Source organism: Triticum dicoccoides, chromosome 4A (genome assembly GCF_002162155.2).
Source record: "Triticum dicoccoides isolate Atlit2015 ecotype Zavitan chromosome 4A, WEW_v2.0, whole genome shotgun sequence".
NCBI classification, from domain to species: Eukaryota; Viridiplantae; Streptophyta; class Magnoliopsida; order Poales; family Poaceae; genus Triticum; species Triticum dicoccoides.
The window spans coordinates 507,196,168-507,211,336 of record NC_041386.1 but is presented as its reverse complement, the minus strand read 5'-3'; the positions used below and the strand labels follow the sequence as shown (position 1 = coordinate 507,211,336).

At 46.1% G+C, this 15,169-nt stretch overlaps 1 pseudogene; it reads left to right on the top strand.

Moving 5' to 3' along the window:
• Window positions 1-3,957: 3,957 nt before the first annotated feature.
• Window positions 3,958-4,507, top strand: LOC119289020 (annotated as a pseudogene).
• Window positions 4,508-15,169: the final 10,662 nt, after the last annotated feature.

Genomic DNA, 15,169 nt, shown 5'->3' with positions numbered 1-15,169 from the left:
CGCGCCGCCTCCTTCCACGCCGCGCCGCCGCCTCCCTCGACTCCGGCGCGCCCCGCCGCCGCACGCCGTCCCCATCGAGCCACCCACGCCGCCTCCTCTAGCCGGCGCCGCACCAAGCCGCCGCGGCCAACGCCGGCCACCGGCAGCGTCACCACCGCCCGGTCGTCCTCCTCCCTCCTTCTCGACGCCCACGGCGTCCCGGCACCCTCCAAGTCCTCGCCGGCGAGCTCCTAGCCGCTCCGGCGAACCTCGGCGTCCGTGCCCCGGCGAGATCCGATCTGGATCTGAAACCCTAGGGGTTGACCTCTCAATTTTTTTCCAAAGTCTGTAGTTCAAGTGCTCCTATTCATAGCCCCGTAAGTTTGCATCTGTAGATTTGATTCATGCATGTAGCATATCAAAATGTTCATCTCAGAGAGTACATCATTTCATTCCATTGCATCATTTTCATTTGAGCTCATCTTGATGCCCGAAATGCTGTTGGAAGAGGGCTACTTGAGATAATTGTCAGATCTGCTACTCCATTTAGGTTTTTGTCATTTTTGCCATGATTAATGTGTGCATGATATGCCCTGATGTTCTACAAATGTTTTGTTAAGGGTTTTGTCATCTTTCCAGAGGTGCAACCCATGTATTTTTGTGATGTGTGTGGTGACTTGTACAAGCTTGCAAAATGGTGCACTTGTTAATTCTGATTTCAGGGACTTAGCAATTCCACTAAGTCCTTGATCTGTTTATCTCATGATGCCATATGTTCATGTTGTTTCCTAGTGATCCGTGCCTCTTTTGAGGATGATCAGTAAGGATATTTTGATAATATTGTAGTGCTCTATGCATCCATGTCTTTGTTTGCAATTATGGAGCACCCTAGCTTGAGTCAATCGAGCTCTACTTTTGCTACTTTGTGAATCTGGGCAGATTGTCAACTTGTTTGCAATTTTGCCGATGATGTTGTAGTTGATCCGTGCATGCTATGCTATTGTTCTTGCCATGTCTAGCTTGCATTTTGTGTGTTCTTAATGGGTGTATGCTTAGCTTATCATGACTTTCCCCGTAGTGAGTGCATCAAGCTCGTAAACATGCCTACTTGAGTTATGTTTCAGCATGTTCCAGTTTTCACTAAGTCTGTGATCTGATTATGTTTTTGCCATGTTCACATGCTTGCAATTGTATTTTCTGATCCCTTTTGGCTCAAGGTCACTAAAGGACTTTTGTTAAGCTCTTTGAGTAGCTCCATTCCATGCTTTACTTTGCCATGTTCAGGTCCTGTAGCATGTAGTTGTGTTGCTCCGAAGAGTGCTACCTGATCTGAAATTCCAGACAAGTGTTAATTTCACTAAGTCTGAGATCTGTTTACCATATGCATTTTTGCCATGCTTGTTTGAACCTGTTAATGGATGAATTGGCCGTAGCTCAGTGCTAGTCTTTTGTTAAGCATCTTATATGCATCCCTGCCATGTATTTTTTTGTCATGTTTCGGTGCTGTAGCATGTTCATCTCGTTGCATTTAGATGGCTATTTGCTGTAAATCGCAGACCGGTGTCATATTTGAATCGCTTGCCATGTCCAAACCGTAACTCCGATTCCGGCGTTCTTTATATAGTTTTCAAGCGATTTCATCTCATCTTTCCAGTGGCACACTTGGATTTCCATGTTGAGGCCAGGTTCTTGCATTTCTTGTTACATCTTGCATATGCATCCCGCATCGCATCCCGCATAGCATATCATCTTTGCATCATATTGTTTGATCCTTGCACGTGGTTGATTGTGTCCTTGTTGCTTGTTTGTCTTGTTTGGGTAGAGCCGTGAGACGAGTTCGCTAACGAGGAGCCCGTTGAGTTTGCTTTCGAGGATCCAGTCAACTCTGACAACTGTGCAGGCAAGATGATCATACCCTCGAAATCACTACTATCTTTGCTATGCTAGTTTTCTCGCTCTTTCGCTATGCCAATGCTACGATGCCTACCATTTTCTTTCAAGCCTCACAAATTTCCATGTCAAACCTCTAACCCACCATGTCCTAGCAAACCATTGATTGGCTATGTTACCGCTTTGATCAGCCCCTCTTATAGCGTTGCTAGTTGAAGGTGAAGATTGGAGGCCGTTCCTTGTTGGAACATTTATTTACTTGTTGGGATATCATTTTATTGCCATGTTATCTTAATGCATCTATATACTTGGTAAAGGGTGGAAGGCTCGGCCTCTCGCCTAATGTTTTGTTCCACTCTTGCCGCCCTAGTTTCCGTCATATCGGTGTTATGTTCCCGGATTTTGCGTTCCTTACGTGGTTGGGTTATAATGGGAACCCCTTGATAGTTCGCCTTGATTAAAACTTTTCCAGCAATGCCCAACCTTGGTTTTACCATTTGCCACCTAGCCTCTTTTTCCCATGGGTTTCCGGAGCCCGAGGGTCATCTTATTTAAACCCCCCTCCGCAGGCCAGTGCTCCTCTGAGTGTTGGTCCAAACTGAGCTGCCTGCGGGGCCACCTCGGGGAAACTTGAGGGTTGATTTTACTCGTAGCTAGTCTCATCTGAGTGTGCCCTGAGAACGAGATATGTGCAGCTCCTATCGGGATTTGTCGGCACATTCGGGCAGTGTTGCTGGTCTTATTTTAAGCTGTCGAAGTGTCTTGAAGAACCGAGATACCGAGTCTGATCGGAATGTCTTGGGAGGAGGTCTATTCCTTCGTTGACCGTGAGAGCTTGTCATGGGCTAAGTTGGGACTCCCCTGCAGGGATTTGAACTTTCGAAAGTCGTCCCGCGGTTATGGGCAGATGGGAATTTGTTAATGTCCGGTTGTAGATAACTCGAACTTTAACTTAATTAAAATGAATCTACTGAGTGTGTTACCGTCATGGCCTCTTCTCGGCGGAGTCCGGGAAGTGGACACGGTGTTGGAGTGATGTTTGCGCAGGTTGTTCTCTAGTTTCTCGCTCGCGCTTTGCCTCCTCTTCTCGCTCTCTTTTGCGAATAAGTTAGCCACCATACTTGCTAGTCGCTTGCTGCAGCTCCACATATTTTACCTTGCCATACCTATAAGCTTAAATAGTCTTGATCGCGAGGGTGCGAGATTGTTGAGTCCCTGTGGCTCACAGATTACTATTACACCAGATGCAGGGCCTGATGATTCTGCTCCAGGAGACGCGTTTGAGCTCAAGTGGGAGTTCGACGAAGACTCTCAACGTTACTATATTTCTTTTCCTGATGATCAGTAGTGGTGCCCAGTTGGGCTCTCTTTTATTTTGGCGCCGTAGTCGGTCCATGAGTGTTTGAATGATGTAATGTTATTTATGCACTTGATTGACGTGGCGAGTGTAAGCCAACTATGTTATCTCCCCTTTATGATTTATATTACATGGGATGTTGTGAAGATTGTCTAACTTGCGACATATGCCTTCATTGCGATTATGCCTCTAAGTCGTGCCTCGACACGTGGGAGATGTAGTCGCATCGAGGGTGTTACAAGTTGCGTGAATGATTGGATTCGACAGATCTTACATGGTCGTGGGGTCGTGTGATGTTTTTTTTCGGACAAGGGTACTGTACATATACGGTCTGGGTTATACAGTACTAGACAGGGCTGGGATCTGGGCTACGGCGGGCCAGGAAAAAAACAAACTCGCGGGGATAAAAATACCCTTCGGAAACTAGGTTAGGAAGGAGCACCGGAGCAGGGCTCTTTTTCCTCACGCTGGTTGTTGCGTGCTCGATCAATATTTCTTTATCTAAATTCAAATCTACTGACCGCGACAATGACATCTCGTGCCATCTCGGTACACATCGCAAATTCACAACTCCCAGGTGGGCCGTTGTTGGTGATGACGTGTAACGCGTTGCTCTTGGAGTCTTGTAGGATCCGGTGACCAGTTCGCAGACTATTGATTCGTTGGACCACTAACTATATCCAGCTTCTCAAGTGACTGTGTCCAAAAGTCCAAACAAGCTAGGCCGGGGAATGGAGCAAGAAGCGCCCGCCACGACGATGGAGCGCGTGCGAGATGTGACCCTCCGGCCGCTCGACCTCGCCGACGCCGACGCCATGATGGCGTGGGTGTCGGATCCCGAGGTCACGACCTTCATGACGTGGGACCCCTACACGTCCCGCGACGCCCTGCTCGCGTTTCTTCGGGACACCGCACTGCCGTACCCCTGGTTCTGCGCCGTATGCCTCCCCGGCGGCGACCGCCCCGTCGGCTCGGGGTCCGTGTCGCCGACGGCGGACGCGTGCCGCGCCGAGCTCGGGTACGTGGTGGCGCGCGCGCACTGGGGCAAGGGCATGGCCACGGCTGCTGTGAGGCGAGCGGTCGCCACGGTGTTCGAGGAGGTGGAGGGGCTGGGAGCGCGTGGAGGCGTTGGTGGACGTGTGCAACATCGCGTCGCAGCGCGTGCTGGAGAAGGCCGGGTTTCGGCGGGAGGCCGTGCTGCGGAGGTACTGCGTGGTCAAGGGCGCCGTTAGGGACATGGCCATCTACAGCTTCATCTCCACGGACGCACTGCTCGTTTGATCCATGCTTGTGATCATGCGTGTGGTTCATATTGATGTGAAGAGAAAATTGGATACCGTGTGCGATGTACATGGCTCACAGAGATTAAAAAAGATTAGAATGTACTGGTTGTCTTTGTTCAATTCTTCTCTATTCTTCTCTACACTTAGCGTGCAAAAGTACTACAGTACTATTTGATGTGTTTTTCTTGCGGGTGAAATTTGTATTACTCAAGTGGTAGCAAAGCTACTGTCTGAAGTACAAAGATCAATAACCTCTCACAAGCCAGAGTTCAACCAAACGACAGTTCATCCTTCACTTCTAGCATACTTAGCTAAAGAATCACTAACATTATTTTGAGTGCGATTAATATGTGTGAAACGAGTCATCCGAAGACTCCTCAAATGCTTGATCTCCCGTACCAAAGAGGCAAAAATTGATCTATTTGTTGCTTCATCAGTTATCGGGTTGACAACTTCTAAGGAGTCCATCTCCACAAGAATGGGAAGCTCCGTTCTTTGGATAGCAATTGATAGGCCTTCCATGCAAGCACTAAGCTCTGACTCCAAAGCATTTTTGCATGAGAATAGTTCCCTGCATGATGAGAAAATAATGTTGCCCTCATTAGCACGGAGTACCATGCTTGCACCTGCTCGACCATCTGCTGACAATGACCGCTTAAGTGTAAATTACACGCTTGGCTTTTGGTACATCATCGAATCTAGACATCAGATCGACGTGCTCAGCATGGGTTGTGGACAGTCCATCCACCTGCTACACATGCCTCCAAGAGGAAGACGATATGGAGCACATCCACATCCAATGTGGATACGCGAGGGACATTTGGCATCGGTGCTTGTTGGACCTCAATATCACAGTTAGACGGCTGGAAGTAGATGATACTTTCCTTGATTGGTGGCTGCAAGCGAGTGACCTTCCAGAGAGTAAATAGAAGAGGATTTTACACATTCATCATTGCGGTTGCTTGGTCACTTTGGAATAAGAGGAATGCTAAAGTATTCAATCGTCCAGAGCAAATCAAGTCGGCAATCCATTTGCACAAGCACATCATGGAGAAGGTCAAGGAGTGGACGGCTTAGGTGTTCTCAACTGTTTTGTAAGAGAGTAGGCTTAAGTTAGTAAGGTGTTGGTGTTGAGTTGTAAGCTTGCGGTGATGTCTGCATCCCCCGCCAAGTGCCCTAAAACATTTAAAACAGAGGGCATAAAAACAATTTAATTGCTTTTAGAATTATAAAAGAAATTCTAATCTAATTTATTTAAGTGCCAAACTTTTTGTGACAGTGGCCTAATTAGTGTACAATAATTTAGGAGCAAGTTTTGTATGTTATAAAACTATTTTGCTTTTTGAAAATAAAACAAAACAAAAGGAAATAAAAAGAAAAGCAAAATAATAAAAAAGGAAAAGAAGTCCCCCTGCCCCTGGGCCTTAGACCACAGGGACAGGCCAGCCGACCCGTCCCAGCTCCTCCTCCTGTCGTCTTCCTCCCCTCCACTGTTCTTCCGACCGAGCCCCGCAGTCGCCCCCGACCACCTCGCCGGAAGCGCCAACGAGAGGATAAGGGCGCCATGCCCCCGACTCCTCGATCCCCTCTCCCACTCACTCCCCCACTCCCACTCAACCGCGCTCTCCCTCTCTAGATCCGCCCCTCACCCGAGCACGCCCATGGCCTCGCCGCCATGCTAGCCGCGGCCACCGTCGTCCTCGTCCCTCTCCGACACGTCCAGGAGCTCCGCCGGCCTCATCTACGTTGTCTGCATGGAGAAGATCGAGACGGACGGCCGCACAACGTCGCCCTCCTCCTTGGGTCCCCGCAGCCGTTCGACGTCGACTCCGGCCACCTCGAGCTGTCCCTGGGCCTTCTCTGCAATGCCCGTGAGCCCCTGCTCCTCCTTCCTCTCTCCCATGTCCCTCTTCGTAGCCGTAGCCGCCCCGTCGTGTTGCCGTGCTCCGCCATCCACCATGGTCGTCGCCCGCGCATCGTGCGTGCTCCCGAGCACCTGCGCCAGCCGTTGGCACGCTCCAGAGTGCGTGCAGCATTGCCCCGAACCCGCGCTGACCCCCCTAGGCCGCCCCGCCGTGTTTTCGAATGGAGCTCGAACGCCTCCGCCGCCCTTGCCACTCAGCGTCGTCGCTGGCGGCCTCCTCTGGCGACGCCACCCCCACCATCTGACACGGCTCGCTCCGCTTGTTCGGGCGAGCCCAACCGCGCGTCAAACGGCCGCCCGTAGGAGATTTCCGGCAAGGCCAGTGGCCTCCGCCGCGTTTTTGCGTCGTGGGCCGCGCTGACGTGGCCTAGCCTGGGGCCACCTTGTTGTTGGGGAACGTAGTAATTTCAAATTTTTCCTAAGCACACACAAGATCATGGTGATGCATAGCAACGAGAGGGGAGAGTGTCGTCCACGTACCCTCGTAGACTATTAAGCAGAAGCGTTATAACAACGCGGTTGATGTAGTCGTACGTCTTCACGATCGACCGATCCTTAGTACCGAACGTACGGCACCTCCGCGTTTAGCACACGTTCAGCTCGGTGACGTCTCGTGATCTCACGATCCAGTAGAGCTCAAGGGAGAGTTTCGTCAGCACGACGGCGTGGTGGCGATGTTGATGAAGCTACTAACGCAGGGCTTCGCCTAAGCACCGCTACGATATAACCGAGGTGGATTATGGTGGAGGAGGGCACTTCACACGGCTAAAAGATCAATGATCAATTGTTATGTCCTTGGGGTGCCCCCTGGCCCCGTATATAAAGGAGCTAGGGGGAGGCGGTCGGCCAAGGAGGAGGGCGCGCCAAGGGGGGGAGTCCTAGTCCCACTGGGAGTAGGACTCCTCCTTTCCTAGTAGGTGTAGGAGAAGGGGGAAGGAGGAGAGAGGGGGGAAGGAAAGGGGAGCGCCGCCCCCCCTCCTTGTCCAATTCGGACTAGAGGGGGAGGGGGCACGTGGCCTGCCCTGGACGCCCCTCCTATTCTCCACTAAGGCCCATTAGGCCCAATATACTCCCCGTGGGCTTCCGGTAACCCCCTGGTACTCCGGTATGTGTCTGAAACCTCCCGAAACACTTTCGGTGTCCGAACATAGTCATCCAATATATCGATCTTTACGTCTTGACCATTTCGAGACTCCTCGTCATGTTCGTGATCATATCCGGGACTCCGGACTACCTTCGGTACATCAAAACATATAAACTCATAATACCGGTCGTCACAGAACTTTAAGCGTGCGGACCCTACGGGTTCGAGAACTATGTAGACATGACCGAGACACGTCTCTGGTCAATAACCAATAGTGAAACCTGGATGCTCATATTGGTTCCTACATATTGTACGAAGATCTTTATCGGTCAAACAAACATACGTTGTTCCCTTTGTCATCGGTATGTCACTCTCCCGAGATTCGATCGTCGGTATCTTAATACCTAGCTCAATATCATTACCGGCAAGTCTCTTTAATCGTTTCGTAATGCATCATCCCACAACTAACTCATTAGTCGCATTTGCTTGCAAGGCTTATAGTGATGTGCATTACCGAGAGGGCCCAAAGATACCTCCCGATAATCGAAGTGACAAATCCTAATCTCGATCTATGCCAACTCAACAAGTACCATTGGAGACACCTGTAGAGCACCTTTATAATCACCCAGTTACGTTGTGACATTTGGTAGCACACAAAGTGTTCCTCCGGTAATCGGGAGTTGCATAATCTCATAGTCATAGGAACGTGTATAAGTCATGAAGAAAGCAATAGCAGTAAACTAAACAATCAAGTGCTAAGCTAACAGAATGGGTCAAGTCAATCACATCATTCTTCTAATGATGTGATTCCGTTAATCAAATGACAACTCATGTCCATGGCTAGGAAACTTAACCATCTTTGATCAACGAGCTAGTCAAGTAGAGGCATACTAGTGACACTATGTTTGTCTATGTATTCACACATGTATTATGTTTCCGGTTAATACAATTCTAGCATGAATAATAAACATTTATCATGATATGAGGAGATAAATAATAACTTTATTATTGCCTCTAGGGCATATTTCCTTCAGTCCCCCACTTTCACTAGAGTCAATAATCTAGATTACACAGTAATGATTCTAACACCCATGGAGTCTTGGTGCTGATCATGTTTTGCTCGTGGAAGAGGCTTAGTCAACGGGTCTGCAACATTCAGATCCGTATGTATCTTGAAAATCTCTATGTCTCCCACCTGGACTTGGTCCCGGATGGAATTGAAGCGTCTCTTGATGTGCTTGTTTCTCTTGTGAAATCTGGATTCCTTTGCCAAGGCAATTGCACCTGTATTGTCACAAAAGATTTTCATTGGACCCGATGCACTAGGTATGACACCTAGATCAGATATGAACTCCTTCATCCAGACTCCTTCATTTGCTGCTTCCGAAGCAGCTATGTACTCCGCTCCACATGTAGATCCCGCCACGACACTTTGTTTAGAACTACACCAACTGACAGCTCCACCGTTCAATGTAAACACGTATCTGGCTTGCGATTTAGAATCGTCCGGATCAGTGTCAAAGCCTGCATCGACGTAACCATTTACGACGAGCTCTTTGTCACCTCCATAAACGAGAAACATATCCTTAGTCCTTTTCAGGTATTTCAGGATGTTCTTGACCGCTGTCCAGTGATCCACTCCTAGATTACTTTGGTACCTCCCTGCTAAGCTAATAGCAAGGCACACATCAGGTCTGGTACACAGCATTGCATACATGATAGAGCCTATAGCTGAAGCATAGGAAACACTTTTCATTTTCTCTCTATCTTTTGCAGTGGTCGAGCATTGAGTCTGACTCAACTTCACACCTTGTAACACAGGCAAGAACCCTTTCTTTGCTTGATCCATTTTGAACTTCTTCAATCCATTTTGAACTTCTTCAAAACTTTATGAAGGTATGTGCTTTGTGAAAGTCCAATTAAGCGTCTTGATCTATCTCTATAGATCTTGATACCCAATATATAAGCAGCTTCACCGAGGTCTTTCATTGAAAAACTCTTATTCAAGTATCCTTTTATGCTATCCAGAAATTCTATATCATTTCCAATCAGCAATATTAGAAATGCTACACAGCTCCCACTCACTTTCTTGTAAATACAGGCTTCTCCAAAAGTCTGTATAAAACCATATGCTTTGATCACACTATCAAAACGTTTATTCCAACTCCGAGAGGCTTGCACCAGTCCATAAATGGATCGTTGGATCTTGCACACTTTGTTAGCTCCCTTCGGATCAACAAAACCTTCCGGTTGCATCATATACAACTCTTCTTCCAGAAATCCATTCAGGAATGCATTTTTCACATCCATTTGCCAAATTTCATAATCATAAAATGTGGCAATTGCTAACATTATTCAGACAGACTTAAGCATCGCTACGGGTGAGAAAGTCTCATCGTAGTCAACTCCTTGAACTTGTCAAAAACCTTTTGCAACAAGTCGAGATTTGTAGACAGTAACATTACCATCAGCGTCAGTCTTCTTCTTGAAGATCCATTTATTCTCTATGGCTTGCCGATCATTGGGCAAGTCAATCAAAGTCCATACTTTGTTCTCATACATGGATCCCATCTCAGATTTCATGGCCTCAAGCCATTTGTGAAATCTGGGCTCACCATTGCTTCGTCCTAGTTCATAGGTTCGCCTTGGTCAAGTAACATGACCTCCAGAATAGAATTACCGTACCACTCTGGTGTGGATCTTACTCTGGTTGACCTACGAGGTTCGGTAGTAACTTGATCTGAAGATTCATGATCAACATCATTAGCTTCCTCACTAATTGGTGTAGGTGTCACAGAAACCAGTTTCTGTGATGAACTACTTTCCCATATGGGAGCAGGTACAGTTACCTCATCAAGTTCTACTTTCCTCCCACTCACTTCTTTCGAGAGAAACTCCTTCTTTAGAAAGGATCCATTTTAGCAACAATGTCTTGCCTTCGGATCTATGATAGAAGGTGTACCCAACAGTTTCCTTTGGGTATCCTATGAAGACACATTTCTCGGATTTGGGTTTGAGCTTATCAGGTTGAACCTTTTTCACATAAGCATCGCAGCCCCAAACTTTAAGAAACGACAACTTTGGTTTCTTGCAAAACCACAGTTCATAAGGCGTCGTCTCAACGGATTTCGATGGTGCCCTATTTAACGTGAATGCAGCCGTCTCTAAATCAGTAAGAGACATCATAGATCGCACCATATCTAGTAAAGTACGATTACGACGTTCGGACACACCATTACGTTGTGGTGTTCCGGGTGGCGTGAGTTGTGAAACTATTCCGCATTGTTTCAAATGTAGACCAAACTCGTAACTCAAATATTCTCCTCCACGATCAGATCGTGGAAACTTTATTTTCTTGTTACAATGATTTTCCACTTCACTCTGAAATTCTTTGAACTTTTCAAATGTTTCAGACTTATGTTTCATTAAGTAGATATACCCATATCTGCTTAAAACATCTGTTAAAGGTGAGAAAATAACGATACCCGCCGCGAGCCTCAACATTCATCGGACCACATACATCAGTATGTATGATTTCCAACAAATCTGTTGCTCGCTCCATTGTTTCGGAGAACGGCGTTTTAGTCATCTTGCCCATGAGGCATGGTTCGCAAGTACCAAGTGATTCATAATCCACTAGTAGAAAATAGGGCTTTGGTCCAGGCCGGGTCAGCCCATTAGTCCCGGTTCAGTCTAGAACCGGGACCAATGGGTGCATTGGTCCCGGTTCGTGAGTCCAGGGGGCCGGCCGGGCCACGTGGGCCATTGGTCTCGGTTCATCTGGACCTTTTGGTCCCGGTTGGTGGGATGAACCGGGACCAATGGGCCTCGCTCCTAGCCCACAACCATTGGTCCCGGTTCGTGCCTCAAACCGGGACTAAAGATTAGACCTTTAGTCCCGGTTTGAGGCACGAACCGGGACTAATGGGGTTGAGACCTTTAATCCCGGTTTGTGCCACGAACCGATACTAAAGGTCCCATTTTCAAACTCTACCCCCCCCCTGTGGATCGCCTTTTCAGTTTTAAAAAAATAAAAGAAAATGATGAAAATGTCAAAAAAATAAAAGAAAATAAGTTTCCCATGTGATATGTGGTCTAGTTGTTGGGAAAATTTGCAAATGTGAATTTTGACTTTTGTAAAATCTCTCTAAAATTTGTAAAAATGGGCATAACTTTTGCATACTAACTCGGATGAAAAAGTTTTTTATATGAAAAATCGTCTACTCGAAAAGTTACATCCGAATTTAATGGGGGGAACCCCGTTAAACATTTTCAAAATCCTCAAAAACCTAATAGAAAAAAGTTACGGGGCTTTTAAGATCTAGAGTGAAAAAAATCGAAAAAAATTCAAACAGTGGGCAAACTGTGGTCAAACAATGGTCAAACTAATTATTCAAGAAATATTAGTGTTACTAAATAATTATTGTTTTTAAGACAATAGTTTCAAAATAAAACTATGAAATGTGTCACTTCATGCTCAAGCAAAATTCCTGAAGGTTAATAGGATTGACATCTTAGTATTGTTAGGAAAACAACAAGTGCAGACTTAGAGCGAGGGAGAATAGAACCCGGAAGTTAAGCGTGCTCAGGCTGGGGGAGTGGGAGGATGGGTGACGGTTTGGGAAGTTAGATGATTTGGAATGATGAGGGGTGATTAGAGGATAAATTGAGAAGTGATTAGGGGTGATTACAGACTAGAGGTTAAAATAATTCAGAAATTTGAAAATATAAAAAATCAAAAAAATCAAAAAAAATTCAAAAAAATTCATAAAATTTCCTTTAGTCCCGGTTGGTGTTACCAACCGGGACTAAAGGTGGAGCTCCACGTGGCCGCGCCCTTTAGTCCCGGTTCTGGATTGAACCGGGACTAAAGGGATACGCATTAGTATCGACCCTTTAGTCCTGGTTCCAGAACCGGGACTAAAGGCCCTTATGAACCGGGACAACAGGCCCTTTTTCTACGAGTGATCAAGTGATTCCAAAAGTCTATCAGTATGGAGTTTCTTCATGCGCTTTACACCAATATGACCCAAACGGTAGTGCCACAAATAAGTTGCACTATCATTATCAACTCTGCATCTTTTGGCTTCAACATTATGAATATGTGTATCACTACTATCGAGATTCAACACAAATAGACCACTCTTGAAGGGTGCATGACCATAAAAGATATTACTCATATAAATAGAACAACCATTATTCTCATATTTAAATGAATAACCGTCTCGCATCAAACAAGATCTAGATATAATGTTCATGCTTAACGCTGGTACCAAATAACAATTATTCAGGTCCAAAACTAATCCCGAAGGTAGATGTAGAGGTAGCATGCCGACGGCGATCACATCGACTTTGGAAACTTTTCCCACACGCATCGTCACCTCGTCCTTAGCTAGTCTTCGCTTAATCCGTAGTCCCTGTTTCGAGTTGCAAATATTAGCAACAGAACCAGTATCAAATACCCAGGTGCTATTGCGAGCTCTAGTAAGGTACACATCAATAACATGTATATCACATATACCTTTGTTCATCTTGCCATCCTTCTTATCCGCCAAATACTTGGGGCAGTTCCGCTTCTAGTGACCAGTCTGCTTGTAGTAGAAGCACTCAGTCTTAGGCTTAGATCCAGACTTGGGTTTCTTCTCCTGAGCAGCAACTTGTTTGTTGTTCTTCTTGAAGTTCCCCTTCTTCTTCCCTTTACCCTTTTTCTTTAAAACAGGTGGTCTTTTTGACCATCAACACTTGATGCTCCTTCTTGATTTCTACCTCCGCAGCCTTTAGCATTGCGAAGAGCTCGGGAATTTTCTTATCCATCCCTTGCATATTATAGTTCATCATGAAGCTCTTGTAGCTTGGTGGCAGTGATTGAAGAATTTTCTCAATGACACTATCATCCGGAAGATTAACTCCTAGTTGAATCAAGTGATTGTTATACCTAGACATTTTGAGTATATGTTCATTGACAGAACTATTCTCCTCCATCTTGCAGCTGTAGAACTTATTGGAGACTTCATATCTCAATCCGGGCATTTGCTTGAAATATTAACTTCAACTCCTGGAACATCTCATATGCACCATGACGTTCAAAACGTCGTTGAAGTCCCGGTTCTAAGCCATAAAGCATGGCACATTGAACTCTCGAGTAGTCATCAGCTTTGCTCTGCCAGACATTATTAACATCGTTAGTTGCATCTGCAGCAGGCCTAGCACCCAGCGGTGCTTCCAGGACGTAATTATTCTGTGCAGCAATGAGGATAGTCCTCAAGTTACGGCCCCAGTCCGTGTAATTGCTACCATCATCTTTCAACTTTGCTTTATCAAGGAACGCATTAAAATTCAACGGAACAACAACACGGGCCATCTATCTACAACAACATAGACAAGCAAAATACTATTAGGTACTAAGTTCATGATAAATTCAAGTTTAATTAATCATATTACTTAAGAACTCCCACTTAGATAGACATCCCTCTAATCATCTAAGTGATCACGTGATCCATATCAACTAAACCATAACCGATCATCACGTGAAATGCAGTAGTTTTCAATGGTGAACATCACTATGTTGATCATATATACTATATGATTCACGCTCGACCTTTCGGTCTCAGTGTTCCGAGGCCATATCTACATATGCTAGGCTCGTCAAGTTTAACCCGAATATTCTGCGTGTGCAAAACTGTCTTACACCCGTTATAGATGAACGTTGAGCTTATCACACCCGATCATCACGTGGTGTCTCAGCACGACGAACTTTGGCAACAGTGCATACTCAGGAAGAACACTTTTACCTTGAAATTTAGTGAGAGATCATCTTACAATGCTACCGTCAAACAAAGCAAAATAAGATGCATAAAAGATAAACATCAAATGCAATCAATATAACTGATATGATATGGCCATCATCTTGTGCCTTTGATCTCCATCTCCAAAGCACCGTCATGATCACCATCATCAGTGATACGTCTCCAATGTATCTATAATTTTTTATTGCTTCATGCTATATTATATTCTGTTTTGGATGATTAATGGGCTTTGTTATACACTTTTAGATTATTTTTGGGACTAACCTATTAACCGGAGGCCCAGCCCAAATTGTCGTTTTTTGCCTATTTCAGAGTTTTGCAGAAAAAGAATATCAACCCGAGTCCAAATGGAATGAAACCTTCGGGAACGTGATTTTCGGAACGAACGTTATCTAGAGAACTTGACCCCTACGTCAAGAAAGCAACCAGGAGAGCACGAGGCAGGGGGCGCGCCTACCCCCTGGGCACGCCCTCCACCCTTGTGGGGCTCACGTTGCTCCACCGACGTACTTTTTCCTCCTATATATACCTACGTACCCCCAAACCAATAGGAGCATCCACGAAAACCTAATTCCACCGCCGCAACCTTCTGTACCCGTGAGATCCCATCTTGGGGCCTTTTCCGGCATCCTGCCGGAGGGGGCATTGATCACGGAGGGCTTCTACATCAACACCACAGCCTCTCCGATGATGTGTGGGTAGTTTACCTCAGACCTTCGGATCCATAGTTATTAGCTAGATGGCTTCTTCTCTCTCTTTGGATCTCAATACAAAGTTCTCCATGATTCTTGTGGAGATCTATTCGATATAATCTCCTTTTGTGGTGTGTTTGTTGAGATCGATGAA